At 39.5% G+C, this 17,036-nt stretch overlaps 1 long non-coding RNA gene and 1 other non-coding gene across 2 annotated transcripts in view; one reads left to right on the forward strand and one right to left on the reverse strand.

Annotated features, from left to right (window-relative positions):
- Positions 1 to 3,994: 3,994 nt before the first annotated feature.
- LOC141406985 (uncharacterized) overlaps positions 3,995 to 17,036 on the reverse strand; it is a 41,015-nt gene continuing 27,973 nt past the window's right edge. Inside the window, exon 2 of the long non-coding RNA XR_012413622.1 lies at positions 3,995 to 5,015. This is a non-coding gene — a long non-coding RNA (uncharacterized lncRNA). The remainder of the gene's footprint in view (positions 5,016 to 17,036) is intronic.
- LOC123574260 (small nucleolar RNA SNORA63) lies at positions 16,462 to 16,593 on the forward strand. The gene has a single exon (XR_006699146.1). It is a non-coding gene; the product is annotated as a small nucleolar RNA SNORA63 (small nucleolar RNA).

A 17,036-nucleotide genomic window follows, 5' to 3' on the forward strand; every position in this document is an offset into this window, starting at 1 on the left:
ACAATAATAGTGTGAGAATTTAACACCCCACTGTCAATATTAGACAGATCAACAAGACAGAAAATTAACAAGGATATTCAGGACTTGAACTCAGCTCTGGACCAAGCAGATCTAATAGACATCTACAGAACTCTCCACCCCAAATCACCAGAATATACATTCTTCTCGGCAAAACATCACACTTATTCTAAAATTGACCACATAATTGGAAGTAAAACACTCCTCAGCAAATGCCAAAGAACAGAAATCATAACAAATGGTCTCTCAGACCACAGTGCAATCAAATTAGAATTCAGGATTAAGAAACTCACTCAAAACTGCACAACTACATGGAAACTGAACAACTTGCTCCTGAGTGACTACTAGGTAAATAACAAAATTAAGGCAGAAATAAGTAAGTTCTTTGAAACAAATGAGAACAAAGACACAATGTACCAGAATCTCTGGGAACAGCCAAAGCAGCATTCAGAGGGAAATTTGTAGCATTAAATGCCCACAGGAGAAAGGAGGAAAGATCTAAAATTGACACCCTAACATCACAATCAAAAGAACTAGAGAAGCAAGAGCAAACAAATTCAAAAGCTAGCAGAAGACAAGAAAAAACTATGATCAGAGCAGAACTGAAGGCGATATAGACACGAAAATCCCCTCAAAAAATCAATGAATCAAGGAGGTGGTTTTTTGAAAAGATCAACAAAATAGATAGAACTCTAGCCAGACTATTAAAGAAGCAGAGAGAAGAATCAAATAGACACTATAAAAAATGATAAAGGGGATATCACCAGTGATCCTACAGAAGTGCAAACTACCATCAGAGAATACTATAAACACCTCTACACAAATAAACCTCAAAATCTAGAAGAAACGGACAAATTCCGGGACATACAACCTCCCAAGACTAAACCAGGAAGAAGTCAAATCCCTGAAGAGTCCAATAACAAGTTCTGAAATTGAGGCAGTAATTAATAGCCTACCAAACCAATAAAAGCCCAGGACCAGATGAATTTACAGCAAAATTCTACCAGACGTACAAAGAGGAGCTGGTACCATTGCTTCTGAAACTATTCCAAACAACAGAAAAAAAGGGAATCCTCCCTAACTCATTTTATGAGGCCAGCATCATCCTGATAGCAAAACCTGGCAGAGACACAACAAAAAAAGAAAATTTCAGGCCAACATTGATGCAAAAATCCTCAATAAAATACTGGCAAACCAAATCCATCAGCACATCAAAAAGCTTATCCACCATGATCAAGTTGGCTTCATCCCTGGGATGCAAGGTTGGTTCAGCATATGCAAATCAATAAACGTAATCCATCACATAAACAGAACCAATGACAAAACCACATGATTATCTCAATAGATGCAGAAAAGGCCTTCGGTAAAATTCAACATCCCTTCATGCTAAAAACTCTCAAGAAATGAGGTACTGATGGAACATATCTCAAAATAATAAGAGTTATTTTTGAGAAACACACAGCTAACATCATATTGAAAGGGCAAAAACTGGAAGCATTCCCTTTGAAAACTGGCACAAGACAAGGATGCCCTCTCTCAGCACTCATATTTAATATAGTGTTGGAAGTTCTGGCTATGTCAATCAGGCAAGAGAAAGAAATAAAGGTATTCAATTAGGAAAAGAGGAAGTCAAATTTTCTCTGTTTGCAGATGACATGATTGTATATTCAGAAAACCCCATCATCTCAGCCCAAAATCTCCTAAGCTGATAAGCAACTTCCGCAAAGTCTCAGGATACAAAATCAATGTGCAAAAATCACAAGCATTCCTATACACCAATAACAGACAGAGAACCAAATCATGAGTGTACCCCATTCACAATTGCTACAAAGAGAGTTAAATACCTAGGAATACAACTTACAAGGGATGTGAAGGACCTCTTCAAGGAACCACAAGCCACTGTTCAAGGAAATAAGAGAGAACACAAACAAATGGAAAAACTATTCCATGCTAATGGATAGGAAGAATCAATATCATGAAAATAGCCATAATGCCCAAAGTAATTTATACATTCAATGCTATCACCATCAAGCTACCATTGACTTTCTTCACAGAATTAGAAAAAAACTACTTTAAATTTCATATGGAACCAACAAAGAGCCCGCATATCCATGACAATCCTAAGGAAAAAGAACAAAGTTGGAGGCATCACGCTACCTGACTTCAAACTATACTACAAGGCTACAGCAATCAAAACAGCATGGAACTGATACCAAAACAGATATATAGACCAATGGAACAGAACAGAGGCCTCACAAATAATGCCACACATCTACAACCATCCGATCTTTGACAAATCTGACAAAAACAAGAAATGGGGAAAGGATTCCCTATTTAATAAATGGTATTGGGAAAACTGGCTAGCCATACACAGAAAACAGAAACTGGACCCCTTCCTTACACCTTATACAAAAATTAAATCAAGATGAATTAAAGACTTAAACATAAGACCTAAGACCATGAAAACCCTAGAAGAAAACCTAGACATTACCATTCAGGACATAGGTGTGGGCAAAGACTTCATGACGAAAATACCAAAAGCAATGGCAACAAAAGCCAAAATTGACAAATGAGATCTAATTAAACTGAAAAGCTTCTGCACAGCACAAGAAACTATCATCAGAGTGAACAAGCAACCTACAGAATGGGAGAAAATTTCTGCAATCTATCCATCTGACAATGGGCTAATATCCATAATCTACAAAGAACTTAAACAAATTTGCAAGAAAAAAACAAACAACCTCATCAAAAAGTGGGCAAAGGAATGAACAGACACTTCTCAAAAGAAGACATTTATGCAGTCAACAAACATATGAAAAAAAGTTCATCATCACTAGTCATGAGAGAAATGCAAGTCAAAACCACAATAGATACCATCTCATGCCAGCCAGAATAACAATCACTAAAAAGTCAGGAAACAACAAATGCTGGAGAGGATGTGGAGAAATAGGAACGCTTCTACACTGTTGGTGGGAGTGTACATTGGTTCAACCATTGTGGAAGACAGTGTGGCGATTCCTCAAGGAGCTAGAACCAGAAACACCATTTGACCCAGCAATCCCATTACTGGGTATATACCCAAATAATTATAAATCATTTTACTCTAAAAACACATGCACACATATGTTTATTGCAGCACTATTCACAGTAGCAAAGACTTGGAACCAAATGCCTATCAAGATAGACTGAACAAAGAAAATGTGGCACATATACACTGTGGAATACTATGCATCCATATAAAAAGACAAGTTCATGTTCTTTTCAGGGACACAGATGAAACTGGAAACCATCATTCTCAGCAGACTAACACAGGAACAGAAAACCAAACACCACATGTTCTCACTCATAAGTGGGAGCTGAACATTGAGAAAACATGGACTTAGGGAGGGGAACATCACACTCCAAGGCCTGTCAGGGGGTGAGGAGCTAGGGGAGGGATAGGATTAGGAGAAATACCTAATGTAGATGACGGTTTGATGGGTGCAACAAACCACCGTGGCACATGTATACCTATGTATACACCTGCACGTTCTGCACATGTATCCCAGAACTTAAAGTATAATAAAAATAACAATAATAATAAAGCTCTGTAAGAATTTATCCACTGTACGGACTGAATTATGTTCCCCTCCCACTCCACTCTTTCCCCAGCTCCTGCAAATTGATATGAAGCCCTTACCTCAGAATGTGACTGCATTTAGAGATACATTTAGAGATAAAACCTTTATGGGGTGATTAAGTTCATGTGTGGGCATTAGTGTGGGCCCTAATCCAATCTGACTGGTATCCTTATAAGATGAGGAAATCTGGATGCCTCCAAGGGCAAGGAGCACAGAGGAAAGATGGTATGAGGACACAGCAAGAAGGCAGCAAGCCAAGAGGGAAGGTTCCAGGAGACACCAACCCTGCTGACACCTTGATCTTGGACTTCCAGCCTCCAAAACTGTGAGAAAATAAATTTCTATTTCTTAAGGCACCCAGTCTATGGTATTTTATTATGACAGCCCAAGCAACATGGGTTTGAATTCTGCAGGCCCACTCGTATGCAGATTTTTTTCAATAAATATATTGGAAAGCATTTTGGAGATTTATGACAATTTGAAAAAACTTGTAGATGAGTTTCATAGCCTAGAAGTAACAAAAAACTTAAGAAAAAGTTAGAAATGTAATGAATGCATAAAATATATGTAGACACTGCTCTATTTTATCACTTATAACCATAAAATATACACAAATTTATTTTAAAAGTTAAAATTTATCAAAACTTATGCACACAAACACAGATTGTACATGGTGCCATTCAGTTGAGAAAAATATAAACAAAAGTGAAAATGCAGTATTAAATTATAACATCACAAAATGATCATCCATACTGTACTGCTGTAATAATTTTGTAGCCACGTCCTATTGTTACTGCATTGAGCTCGTGCTGTGCGTATTCCCTTAAAAAGCCATGTGATGATCATTCCCCCTGAGCAGTTCATCTCTACAGTAAATTGCATATCACAGTACAACTTGATCTCTCATGGTTCTTTTGTTTTTTTCATCCTGTTTAGTTCTATACTGCAAATCTTGAATAACATCACATGATCCACAGGAAGTGTAGTGATGCTGGAAATACTCCCAAGAAGCAGAGAAAAGTCATGACATTACAAGAAGTTAAATTGCTTGATATGTGCCATAGATTGAGGTCTGCAGTTGCAGTTTCTGCCATTCCAGACAGATGATTCATCTTGTAAAAAGATAACGTAGGTCTGGGTGTCGTGGCTCACGCCTGTAATCCCAGCACTTTGGACGGCCGAGGTGGGTGGATCATGAGGTCAGGAGTTTGAGACCAACCTGGCCAATATGGTGAAACCCCATCTCTACTAAAAATACAAAAATCAGCCAGGCATGGTGGTGCGTGCCTGTAATTCCAGCTACTTGGGAGGCTGAGGCAGAAGAATTGCTTGAACCCGGGAGGCGGAGGTTGCAGTGAGCCGAGATGATGCCAGACTCTGTCTCAAAAAAGAAAAAGACAATGTAAACTTATAGTATGGATAAATACAGTACAGTACCGGAAGTGTATTTTCTCTTCCTTATGATTTTCTTAATAATATTTTTTCTCTAGCTTGCCCTATTGTAAAAATACAGTGTATAACACATATAAGATATGTGTTGAATGACAGTTTATGTTATTGGTAAGGCTTCTGGTCAGCAATGGGCTATTAGTAGTTAAGTTTGGGGGGAATCAACAGTTATATGTGGATTTTCCTCTGCAAAGGGGCTTGATACACCCTCACCCCTGTGTTGTTCAAGGGTCAACTGTAGACTAGTACACACCAGTACACCCATGGAGATAATTACTTTTATCTTCCAGAGAGCCAAGTCCTTAGAGGTAGAACTTTAAGAATTCCAGTTTGTCTGTGTTATCTTATTTCCGCCTTTCCTTCCATGTCATATTTCTTTTCTTCTCTGCTAAATCATGCCAAATTTAGGAACACAAGCTATAGCTCTAGTGAGATGAGTTCTAAAACACATGCAGAAATCCTGACAGCTTTTAAATTTTTAGGAAGGATACTGCTTCAGGATCAGAGTGTCTCTCCTAAGTTAAGAGCATCTGAGAGCCACTAGTTTTCATCTTCGCCATTTTTATTATAAGTGTAATTTACATTAATTATTTTAAAAAATAAAACAATATAGGTATATATAAAGTTAAAATGGAAGATACGCCTACTGACTGAACACCCACCAAATCTTCACCAAGAAATACTCATTGTTGACAATTTGGTGTGTAAAACCCCTGCTCTAAAATTAGGGGAATCTTAGGGGGAGAAGGAAACCGAAAGTTATTCGTCAAAAGGTACAAATTTTCAGTTATGCAAGACGAAGAAATTCTAGCAATCTACTGTATAGCATAGGGCCTACAGTTAACAATATGGTATTGTGTACTTTAAACATTGGCTAAGAGGGCAGATTTTATGTTAAGTGCTCTTATCAGAAAAAAGAATAAAGAACGTAAGAAGAAACTACTGCAGATGATGGCTATGTATATAGCGCAGATTTTGGTAATGGTTGCACGAGTATATACTTACCTCCAAATTCATCAAGTTGTCTACCTTAAATATGTACAGCTTTTTGTATGTCAGTCATATCCCAATAAAATGGTTTTTAAAATAAATAGAGGAATCTCTGTTAAAACACAGTTGCAATACTCTATAGGCTGCCTTCTTACTTTGTGAGCACTGCTTTAGCCAATTTCTCACACCCTGCAGAAAAGATACCTCCTTCACTTCTGGAGCAGGAGACCCAACTGTAGCTTAATAACCTTGGTATCTGCCAGCCAGAGGAGAATTTCAGTCTATGTAGACAGTCTTCCATAAAGTTCTAATAGAAGCAGCCCAGAATTGCTTAAACATCAGATGAGTAACTGTTCTTATTTATTTGTTCCTGATGCAGTATGCCAACCCTTGCAGTTGAAAATTAAACGATAATATACTTCCCCCTCTGCTCCACAAAGCTATAACTGTTTTCCTGGAGGATAATCAGAGGCCAAAGGGTGGTAATTTATCACAAAAGAGGAATGGGAGTATTGCCAAGAGTAACAAAGGGGCAGTGATATCCCTGTTCCTGCTCTATGGCACTGGTTTAATTAAAGGTAAAGCTAATAAACCTTATCCCCGATTCCCAACAATGGGAGGTCAAATTCAGTCTTCAGTAAGCCAAGGTAGCCAGCCAGATCACAGAAAATATGTAGGAAGTAAAAGATATCATGTTAATCACCTTTTTTATGGCCAAAAGCTATATTCCTAGGAGTCAAAAGACTACTGTGTTATAACCTATTTGGCTTCTTTAAGAATCTGTGATATTTTATACAGATATACTAATTAATAATATGGGCCATACTAGCAGGAACTAAAAGAAATCAGAACAGCCCTCAGAACAAAAATGCAAAGACATTAAGGAACTTAAGTCCTGTGTCTTTCTTTAAAAAAAAATTATAGATTATTTTTCATGACAATTGCATGTGCATGTGTATATATGTGTATGTGTATGTGAAACCTCTATGTGCAGTCTCAGAATCACGTGCTATTGAAGCCTATTTAAAGACTTTCTGGAAAAGGCACTAAGGAAATAAAAAGTAGTATTAATAAATAGATGAGGCATTAAAGCAAATTTTGTAGCTAATAAATTTTGTTTCCAGGTTCAAACTTACACACATGGAAAGGGTGGCTATGGCTATTCACAAGAAGTGAAACAAGGGAATTCCAAGTCAGTGCTTAGATAATATGAAAATATGTGCAATTTTATATATAAAGAAGAGATGTATATGGATTAGGAGAGACACATCCTTAAAGAATATAGTAATAACAGGCCGGGCGCGGTGGCTCACGCCTGTAGTCCCCGCACTTTGAGAGGCCAAAGCGGGCGGGTCACAAGGTCAGGAGTTCAAGACCAGCCTGACCAACATGGTGAAACCCTGCCTCTACTAAAAATACAAAAATTAGCCAGGCATGGTGGCGCGCACCTATAATCCCAGCTACTCAGGAGGCTGAGGGAGGAGAATCGCTTGAACCTGGGAGGCGGAGGTTGCAGTGAGCCAAGATTGTGCCACTACACTCCAGCCTGGGTGACAGAGCAAGACTCCATCTCAAAAAAAAAAAAAAGGAAGAATGTAGTAATAACAGCTACTATTTATTGAGTGCTCACCAACTACGTATAGGCATTATTGAGTGCTTTACACATATTAATTCACTTAATCCCCACCACAACCCTGTGAGTTAGGCTCTATTAATAATCCTATCTCCATTTTACTTATGGGGAACCCAAGGTACAGAAATGCTGACTTGTCACATATACATATATACCTCCACGTTAATTCCAACTAAAATAATCACTGTGGGCCATAGAATCTCAAAGTTGTAAGACATTTTAAAGGTATCCTATTTTAGTCTTCCACCAAAAACTTGAACATGAAGTCCTCCAGCTTCCCTTGGGATATCTCTTCAGAGAGAAGAAGCTCATAGAAAAAATCTCTATAGAACCAGCTCTGACTTCTAGAAACTTCTTCCTTCTTGATTGAGCTGAACTCATTTCACCTGTAAATTTCACTTATGCTTGTGGTGTTTGGTCTGTACTCTGGCCCTAGTGGAGTTAATCCCCCCATTCACAAGACAGCTTTTGGATGTTTGCGGAAGACTCTCACATTATCGTTGAGACTTCTCTTTAATATATACCGAAAATAATTTTCTCCTAAAGTAAACCAGATCATGTCACCCTTTATTTGAAATCTCTGTTGACTTTGACTCCTGTTTGCCTGTAAGATAATGCCTAAATTCCTTTGCATGGCATGCATATGCCATGGCTCAAAATCAATAGGAGTATATTTCTCGCTTATATTAAATCCTGAATAGGTGGGCCTCATCAGCAGGCACCTATGGTCCAACAGTTGATTCAGAACTCAGGTCTGTTCAACTTGTGGCTTTGCTGTCCTCAACAAGTGGCTCTAAAGTTGATATACATAGTTTCAGTGAGATGGAGTTTAGTTTATAGGAGATTTGTATGGGCCAGATTGAGAATGGTGTAGATTACTTCTGCGCACATTGCAATTCTGAGAACTCAATCACATGGTCTCACTTAACTGCAAGGGAGGCTGGGAAATGTGTGTGAGGAAGAGGAGGTAATAGCTTGAGGAGCAGCTAACCACTTTCTAGTGAGGTCTTAACATGTCTTTTCTGCCCTAAGTTTCATCATTTACACTTAAACAACTATACTCAAGTCCAACCCAACTTCCTATTATTCTAAAGCACATCAGCTTCTCACTTTGCCTTGTGCATGTCGTTCGTTACATGTAAATTCCTTTCTTTGTTCTATGAAATTGTATTCATGCTTCAAGTCTCAGTTCAAATATCACTCCCACTCTGCCCTACCTCTCATTTCCCTGACTAGTGGTATTATTTTCTGTCTCCAGTGTGTACCCACAAAACTTTACACACTCATGCATTTTAAATGTTATATATTTATATGATATACTAATATATAAAACCCCCATTGTATCATACTATTTTGTTTACCTTCATTATCTTTAAAACTATTTAATTTATTTTTCACCTCCATAGGCCTTTAATTTCTCTACTTGGACTACTGCAAAGCCTGCATACTGATCTTTCTTCTGATCATTTTGCAATCCTCCACACAGATCCCAAAGTAATTGATCTGAAATGTAAATCTTGCTGTGGTACCTAGCTACTACTGAAAATCTTCTAACATGCATGGCATAGGGCAACTCATCTTTTTTTTTTTTTTTTTACACTTTAAGTTCTAGGGTACATGTGCACAATGTGCAGGTTTGTTACATATGTATACATGTGCCATGTTGGTTTGCTGCACCCATTAACTTGTGATTTACATTAGGTATATCTCCTAACTCTATCCCTCCCCCCTACCCCCTCCCCACAATAGGACCTGGTGTGTGATGTTACCCACCCTGTGTCCATGTGATCTCATTGTTCAATTCCCACCTATGAGTGAGAACATGGGGTATTTGGTTTTCTGTTCTTGCGACAGTTTGCTGAGAATGATGGTTTCCAGCTGCATCCATGTCCCTGCAAAGGACACAAACTCATCCTTTTTTATGGCTGCATAGTATTCCATGGTGTATATGTGCCACATTTTCTTAATCCAGTCTGTCACTGGAGGACATCTGGGTTGATTTCAAGTCTTTGCTATTGTGAATAGTGCCACAATAAACATACGTGTGCATGTGTCTTTATAGCAGCATTACTTAAAATTCTTTGGGTATATACCCAGTAATGGGATGGCTGGGTCAAACGGTATTTCTAGTTCTAGATCCTTGAGGAATCGCCACACTGTTTTCCACAATGGTTGAACTAGTTTACAGTCCCACCAACAGTGTAAAAGTGTTCCTATTTCTCCACATCCTCTCCAGCACCTGTTGTTTCCTGATTTTTCAATGATTGCCAATCTAACTGGTGTGAGATGCTATCTCATTGTGGTTTTGATTTGCATTTCTCTGATGGTGAGTGATGATGAGCATTTTTTCATGTGTCTGTTGACTGTATGAATGTCTTCTTTTGAGAAGTGTCTGTTCATATCCTTTGCCCACTTTTTGATGGGGTTGTTTTTTTCTTGTAAATTTGATTGAGTTCTTTGCAGGTTCTGGATATTAGCCCTTTGTCAGATGAGTAGATTGCAAAAATTTTCTCCCATTCTGTAGGTTGCCTGTTCACTCTGATGGTAGTTTCTTTTGCTGTGCAGAAGCTCTTTAACTAGATCCCATTTGTCAATTTTGGCTTTTGTTGCCGTTGCTTTTGGTGTTTTAGACATGAAGTCCTTACCCATGCCTATGTCCTGAATAGTATTACCTAGGTTTTCTTCTAGGGTTTTTATGGTTTTAGGTCTAACATTTAAGTCTCTAATCCATCTTGAATTAATTTTCGTATAAGGAGGGCAACTAATCTTAAAACTCAGGGACCCCTGAGTCCCTCCTCCAGAGAGTTTAATTCAGTAAGTCTATAGTAGGGTCCAAGAAATTGCAGTTTTAATAAGTACCCAAATGATTTGAATGTAGGAGGTGGGTAGGCCACATCTTGAGAAATATTGGATTACAGGATAAAATCCCAAAGTCCTGGCATGCCATTAGTTCTGTTAATACCAAACTATGTGTATTTCTCTGTATGAATGCCATAGTTTGAGTCCATTTTACTTCTGCATATGCTCTTCCTATATCTAGATTGCTCTTCTCTGGGTAGTTTTCCTAGTGCATTTCTATTCATTCTTGAAAATGCTGCTTAGGCATTATCTATCTGGGAACATTCCCATAGCAAAATGAATCTCTTCCTTCATATAATTTCTGTGCCTTGTAAATAGTCATATTTTTAAATATATCATGTTGTCAGAGACTCCATCAGCTTGAAGTGAAAGAGAGTAACAAAATAAAAAGAGGCCTTTCTACCCTAAAACTTCAAAAAGCAGGAAGTAAGCTGCAACACACTACTCAGCTGCAAATACACGCCACCTTTCATGAAAATGCAGCAAAGGCTCAGAGGCTGAAAATAAGGGTAGAAGGCGGAGCCTGGAGAATTATTATCAAGGCTTGATTCCTAATCAAGAATTTCCAAATTCAGATTCCCTAATGGGAAAGCCCTAAACATAGCTGGCAAGTGAGACTGATGCTGGTAGCCCTGCAGGAGCTACAAATTGGTTTTGACATGAATAGATGCTGACTCTGCAGTAGGCTTTGCTTGCCCAGTGAAAGACGAAAATGCTCACTGTGCCATTAAAAAAAAAACCACACACACATGGAATAGAAGATACTGCAAGGATTTGGATACCCCCTTCCTTTCCCCAGGCCAGGGAACACACTGTGCCACCGATAATGTCCAACAACAAGCAGAGAGAATCCTCTTTAGGGTAATAGTTTGATGGAGAAATAGAAATCAGCCATTGAAACACTGGTTGTCTAAAACAGAGGGAGATGAAAGCATGAAGGACTGGCTTACACGCCTTCACAAGTGTGTACTCACACTCAACATGAGTGGGACTAAAGAAGTGTCCCTACTAGATCTTTCTCTGTTTTTCTGGTTGATCTGGGAAAGAGCCGGTAGGGAGAATGTTGGTATGGCTATGTAATTCTTGCCAAAGGAAGAGTAAACTAGTATAGTAACTATGATCTTTTTTTCTTACCCAAGTTACCTCAAAAAATTTTTTTTCTCCCTTATTTGATGCAGTGAACTCAGGCCAAGGCTGCAACTATAAGTACTGGAAGCAGAGAGGATTTCTAAGAAACAAACTGTCACTGTGTTTTTAAACTTAGAATTCCTGAAGCTCCGATGGAGGCAGATTGCACCTTCACCTCATCTGGCAAAACTGGGGTTAAGAATAGATATAGCTCTATTGTCTGGTGGTAAAAATGGCTCACTTGTTTGAAACCTAAGTAATACCATTCTGTGTGAATGGAATGGACTGAAGGGGAGGCACTTACTAGACTAGTATTGCTACCGACAACCTGGACCACCACAGTGGCCGAATCTAACACCCCTTCCAAAAGTGAAAAGATTTGGACAAAAATAAATGACAAATGAAGAGAAGGAGGAATAATAGTTAAGGGTAAAGAAATGAATAAATGGGTTATAAATTGAGGGAAATCCAATATTACATTAATAACTCTAAATGGTCCCAGAACAAAAGATGACATTGTCTCCAAGCTCAATTACTCCACATGCCTGAAAAGGTGAAGCTGTATGTTTGCAAGGATCCTTCCTCCTTTTGGAGCCTGACAAGATTGAAAGAAAGCCTACAAACCTGAATGACCTCATACTGGGAGACATTCGTACAATATGATGGGCTGGACAAATTATTAATGGCGGTGTGTATTTTTCTGATGTAAAGAATCTATGGTCAAAAACCAGGGAGTAGCCTGTGATGTTATTTTATACACACATACACATACACACGTTTATGGATGAAAAACATATATACATATGAAAATATATGTTTTCAGGAGGAGGTCAGAGAGATTCTGTTTCATGAGGCCTGCCTCTGAGAACTGACACTCCCAGCATTATAACAAAAGACAATAAAAGGGGCTGTGAGAGTTATTAGCCAGGAACCGTGGATGAAAACATATATGCATATGAATAAAAACATAGATACATAGGTTTTCATATGTATATATGTTTCATATATACATATGGATGAAAACATATATACATATGAAACATATATACATATGAAAACCTATGTATCTGTGTTTTTATCCATATGTATATATGTTTCATACATGTATATACATGGTTCCTGGCTAATAACTCTCACAGCCCTTGCTACTGTCTTTTGTTATAATGTTGGGAGTGTCAGACCTCAGAGGCAGGCTTCATGAAACAGAATCTCTCTGACCTCCTCCTGCCCTCCTTTCACCTGACCCAAGGCAGGACTCTACCCTTCCACACCCTCCCCTTTCTCACTGTGGGTCTTAAGACCCTCTCCAGAGAGGGTCCTGCTCTATATCCAGGAGGAAGGAATGCTGAGGTCATGAAACTTCCCAAAAACCCAAGAGGAAAGACTGGGTTCAGGGAGCTTCCAATTAGGTGAACACATGGAGATTCCTAGAGGGTGGCATCCCAAGGAGGGCATGTGTATTAGTCAGGGATCTCTAGAGGGACAGAACTAATAGTATATATATATAATACATACAAAGGGGAGTTTATTAAGTATTAACTTACATGATCACAAGGTCCCACAATAGGCTGTCTACAAGCTTGAGGAGCAAGGAGAGCCAATTCAATTCTCAAAACTGAAGAACTTGGACTCTGATGTTCTAGGGCAGGAAGCATCCAGCACGAGAGGAAGATGTAGGCTGGGGCCTAGGCCAATCTCACCTTTTCACATTTTTCTGCCTGCTTTATATTCCCTGGCAGCTGATAAGATGGTGCCCACCAGATTAAGGCTGGGTGTGCCTTTCCCAGTCCACTGACTCAAATGTTAATCTCCTTTGGCAACACCCTCACAGACACACCCTGGATCAATACTTTGCATCCTTCAATACAATCAAGTTAACACTCAGTATTAACCATCACAGCATGAAAGCTCCAAACCCCTTCCCCTATACCTTGCCCCTACACATCTCTTCATCTGTGTCCTTTGTGACATCCTTTATAATAAACCAGTAAATGTTGAAAGAAAGAAAGAAAGAAAAAGAGAAAGAAAGAAAAAGAGAAAGAAAGAAAGAAAGAAAGAAAGAAAGAAAGAAAGAAAGAAAGAAAGAAAGAAAGAAAGAAAGAAAAGACAAAAATAAAAAGAACTGCCAACCTGTGCCCAGTTTGATTTCAGAATTACTAATTCCTAATCCTGCTTAACAGGGGACCTAACAGAAGCCTGCTAGCTAACTCAAGCTGTGGTCACCGGTTGAAAGAAACTCCTAACTGAAATTTGTGATATAATCTTGAGTGAAGACAAATCCCACTGGCCAGAACTGAGGGGTGAGTGGGAAGTGCACTGTAACCATAGGTGCCAGACCTGGGTGCTCCTGCTTCATGGGCGGACCCAGAAGGGTATGGTCTGAAAGTTGAGGTTTCTGCGGTAGTTTTGAGTTCTGAGCACAGACTGCCATAAATCTAGTTAGCTGCTGCTAGTGGAACACTACAGGTATGAGATTCACCTTGCCAGTTAGTTCGGTGGGACTTACTGCTTGGTGCTTAGTGCTACTCCTCACTCCCCACACAGACTGTTCTGTACAGCAGAGGCAGCTGTACTCCTCCCTGGAACATTACCCCAGCAGCCAGAGAACTGTCCTCCAATCCCCACTGTGGCTGCAGTCTGTGCCCTCACTTGGAAAGCCGGAGCTCGAACTTGCCTAACCCAGCCCACACCCATTTTTGCACCTCGACCCACTGTGGTAGCTTAACACAAAGGACAGAAAGTTTTTGGAGTTCCATGGTCCTAAAAGCACCAGAGGCACTTGAGGCATCAGAGTATCCCCTCTGAGTAACATAAGGCAAGCACAAATTTCCACCACTACCACCACAGCTGGTGCTTTTGCAAGTGCCACCTCTTGGCTGAAGGCCAACCAGCACAGACATTTCAACATCTGCAGAAACAATACCACAACTCTAGGAAAGAGAAAACTTTGGCACAACCTCAGCTATCACCATTACCTACATCACCCTGGCTAACCAGGAGGTGTTGAGTCTGTCCATGTGCCCAGTACATCACTACTACAGCTGACATTTGAGAAAACTAACATAGTAAGGCTATTTATAACCAAGGAAACTTCAGAGTCTTTGTCGCTCTCCTCCCACCCCCCATCAGGGCTGGTACTGGTACCTGCTACTGGGAGACTAGAAGACAGGTCGCAGCACATTCCTAGCACCAGCCTGGAGTGTGGCAGCCCCACTCGGTGGCTAGACCCAGAGGAGCAGCAGGATTCACAGTAGTCTGGCCGTCAGGGGCTGCTACTCCTAGGCAGAGTGCACCACAGTAAGAGAACACCCCGTGGGACAAAAGAAACCAACCTGGGAAACATGGTGAAACCCCATCTCTATAAAAAATACAAAAATTAGCCAGGCATAGCGGTGCATGCCTATAGTAACTACTCAAAAGGCTGAGGTGGGAGGATCACTTGAGCCTGGGAAGTCAAGGCTCCGATGAGCCATGATCGTGTCACTGCATTCCAGCCTGGGTGACAGCAAGACCTTGTCTCAAAAAAAAAAAGTTGACACCACTAGGGAACAAGGCAAGTTTCATGAGACCTCTGCCATTCCAGCCCCACGGCAAACAGTGAACCTGCTCACATACCCACCACGTTGCTGCTACAACCAGCATCTGAGAAAGCTGTTACAAAAAGATTCTCTGTAACCAAGGAATTTATACAGTCTTCACCACTGAATGCACCTAGAGCTGAAGCTAGGTGACAATAAACTACAAACATTAAAGTCACATCCTCAAGGGGAAAAATATTTTAATAAGCCTGTCAAATAAAAAATAAAGACAAAAATAATTAGAAGAAATAGTCCCTACCTGAATGAAAAAGAACCAGAAAAATAATCCAGGCGATATGAAAAAACAGGGTTCTATAACAACCCAAAAAGATAACATTAAAACTTTCCAGAGGAAAGTTAAGCAGAAGAAAAGAAATAACAAAGATCAGAGCAGAACTAAATGAAACTGAAACCAAAAAATGGGAAAGATTAATGAAGCAAAAGGCTGGTTGTTTGAAAAGATAAACAAAATTGATAGATCACTACCTAGATTCACCAAGAAAAGACGAAAGAAGATTCAAATAAGCTTAATTACAAATGAAAATGGAAACAATACAGCTGACACTACAGAAAGACAAAAGATCATTCGAGACTAGTATGAACACCTCTATGAACACAAACTAGAAAATCTAGAGGAAATGGATAAATTCCTGAAAATATACAACTCCCCTAGCTTGAATCAGAAAGAAATATAAATCCCAAACAGAGCAATGACAAGTGGTGAAATTGAATGAGTAATTTTAATAACTGCCAACAAAGAAAAGCCTAGGGCCAGACGGATTCACAGCCAAATTCTACCAAACATTCAAATAATTAGTACCAGTTCTACTGACACTATTCCAAAAGATTGAGAAGGAGGGAATCCTCCCTAACTCATTCTATGAAGCCAGTATTACCCTGATACCAGAGCCAGGAAAGCACATAAAAAAGAAAACTACTGGCCAATATCCATGATAAATACAGATGCAAAAAATTCTCAACAAAATGCTAGCAAACCAAATCTAACGGCACATTAAAAAAAAAAAAAAATTCACTGTGATCAAGTGAGTTTCATCCCAGGGATGCAGGGATGTTTCAACATATGCAAATCAATAAATGTGTTTCATTACATCAAGAGAATTAAAATAAAAATCATATGATCATCTCAATAGACATGGAAAAAGCATCTGATAAAATCCAGCATCTCAAGCAGGATTCAGACTAGAATATAGCTGTTAAGTGCTGTGTTGCCATTTCCCCTGCTTAAAATAAAGTTTTTTTCTTAACTATACCTGTCTGCTATCTGCTGTAGCAGCCAGGGATACTTGGTTTCATACATGTTGAAAGGAATAAATTTTAAAAAACACCAGCATCCCTTTATGATAAAAGCCCTCGGCCAGGCGCAGTGGCTCATGCCTGTAATCCCAGCACTTTAGGAGGCCGAGGCAGGCAGATCACAAGGTCAGGAGATCGAGACCATCCTGGCTAACATGGTGAAACCCCATCTCTACTAAAAATACAAAAAATTAGCCAGGTGTGGTGGCGCATGCCTGTAGTCCCAGCTACTCGGGAAGCTGAGGCAGGAGAATGGAATGAACGCGGGAGACGGAGCTTGCAGTGAGCCGAGACTGCGCCACTGCACTCCAGCATGGGCAACAGAGCAAGATTCTATCTTAAAAAAAAAAAAAAAAAAAAGGCCCTCAACAAGCTAAGTATAGAAGGACAAGGACATATCTCAAAAAAAAAAAAGCCATATATGCCAACACTACAGCCAACATCATG

The sequence above is a fragment of the Macaca fascicularis genome, chromosome 6 (genome assembly GCF_037993035.2).
Source record: "Macaca fascicularis isolate 582-1 chromosome 6, T2T-MFA8v1.1".
Classification (NCBI taxonomy): domain Eukaryota; kingdom Metazoa; phylum Chordata; class Mammalia; order Primates; family Cercopithecidae; genus Macaca; species Macaca fascicularis.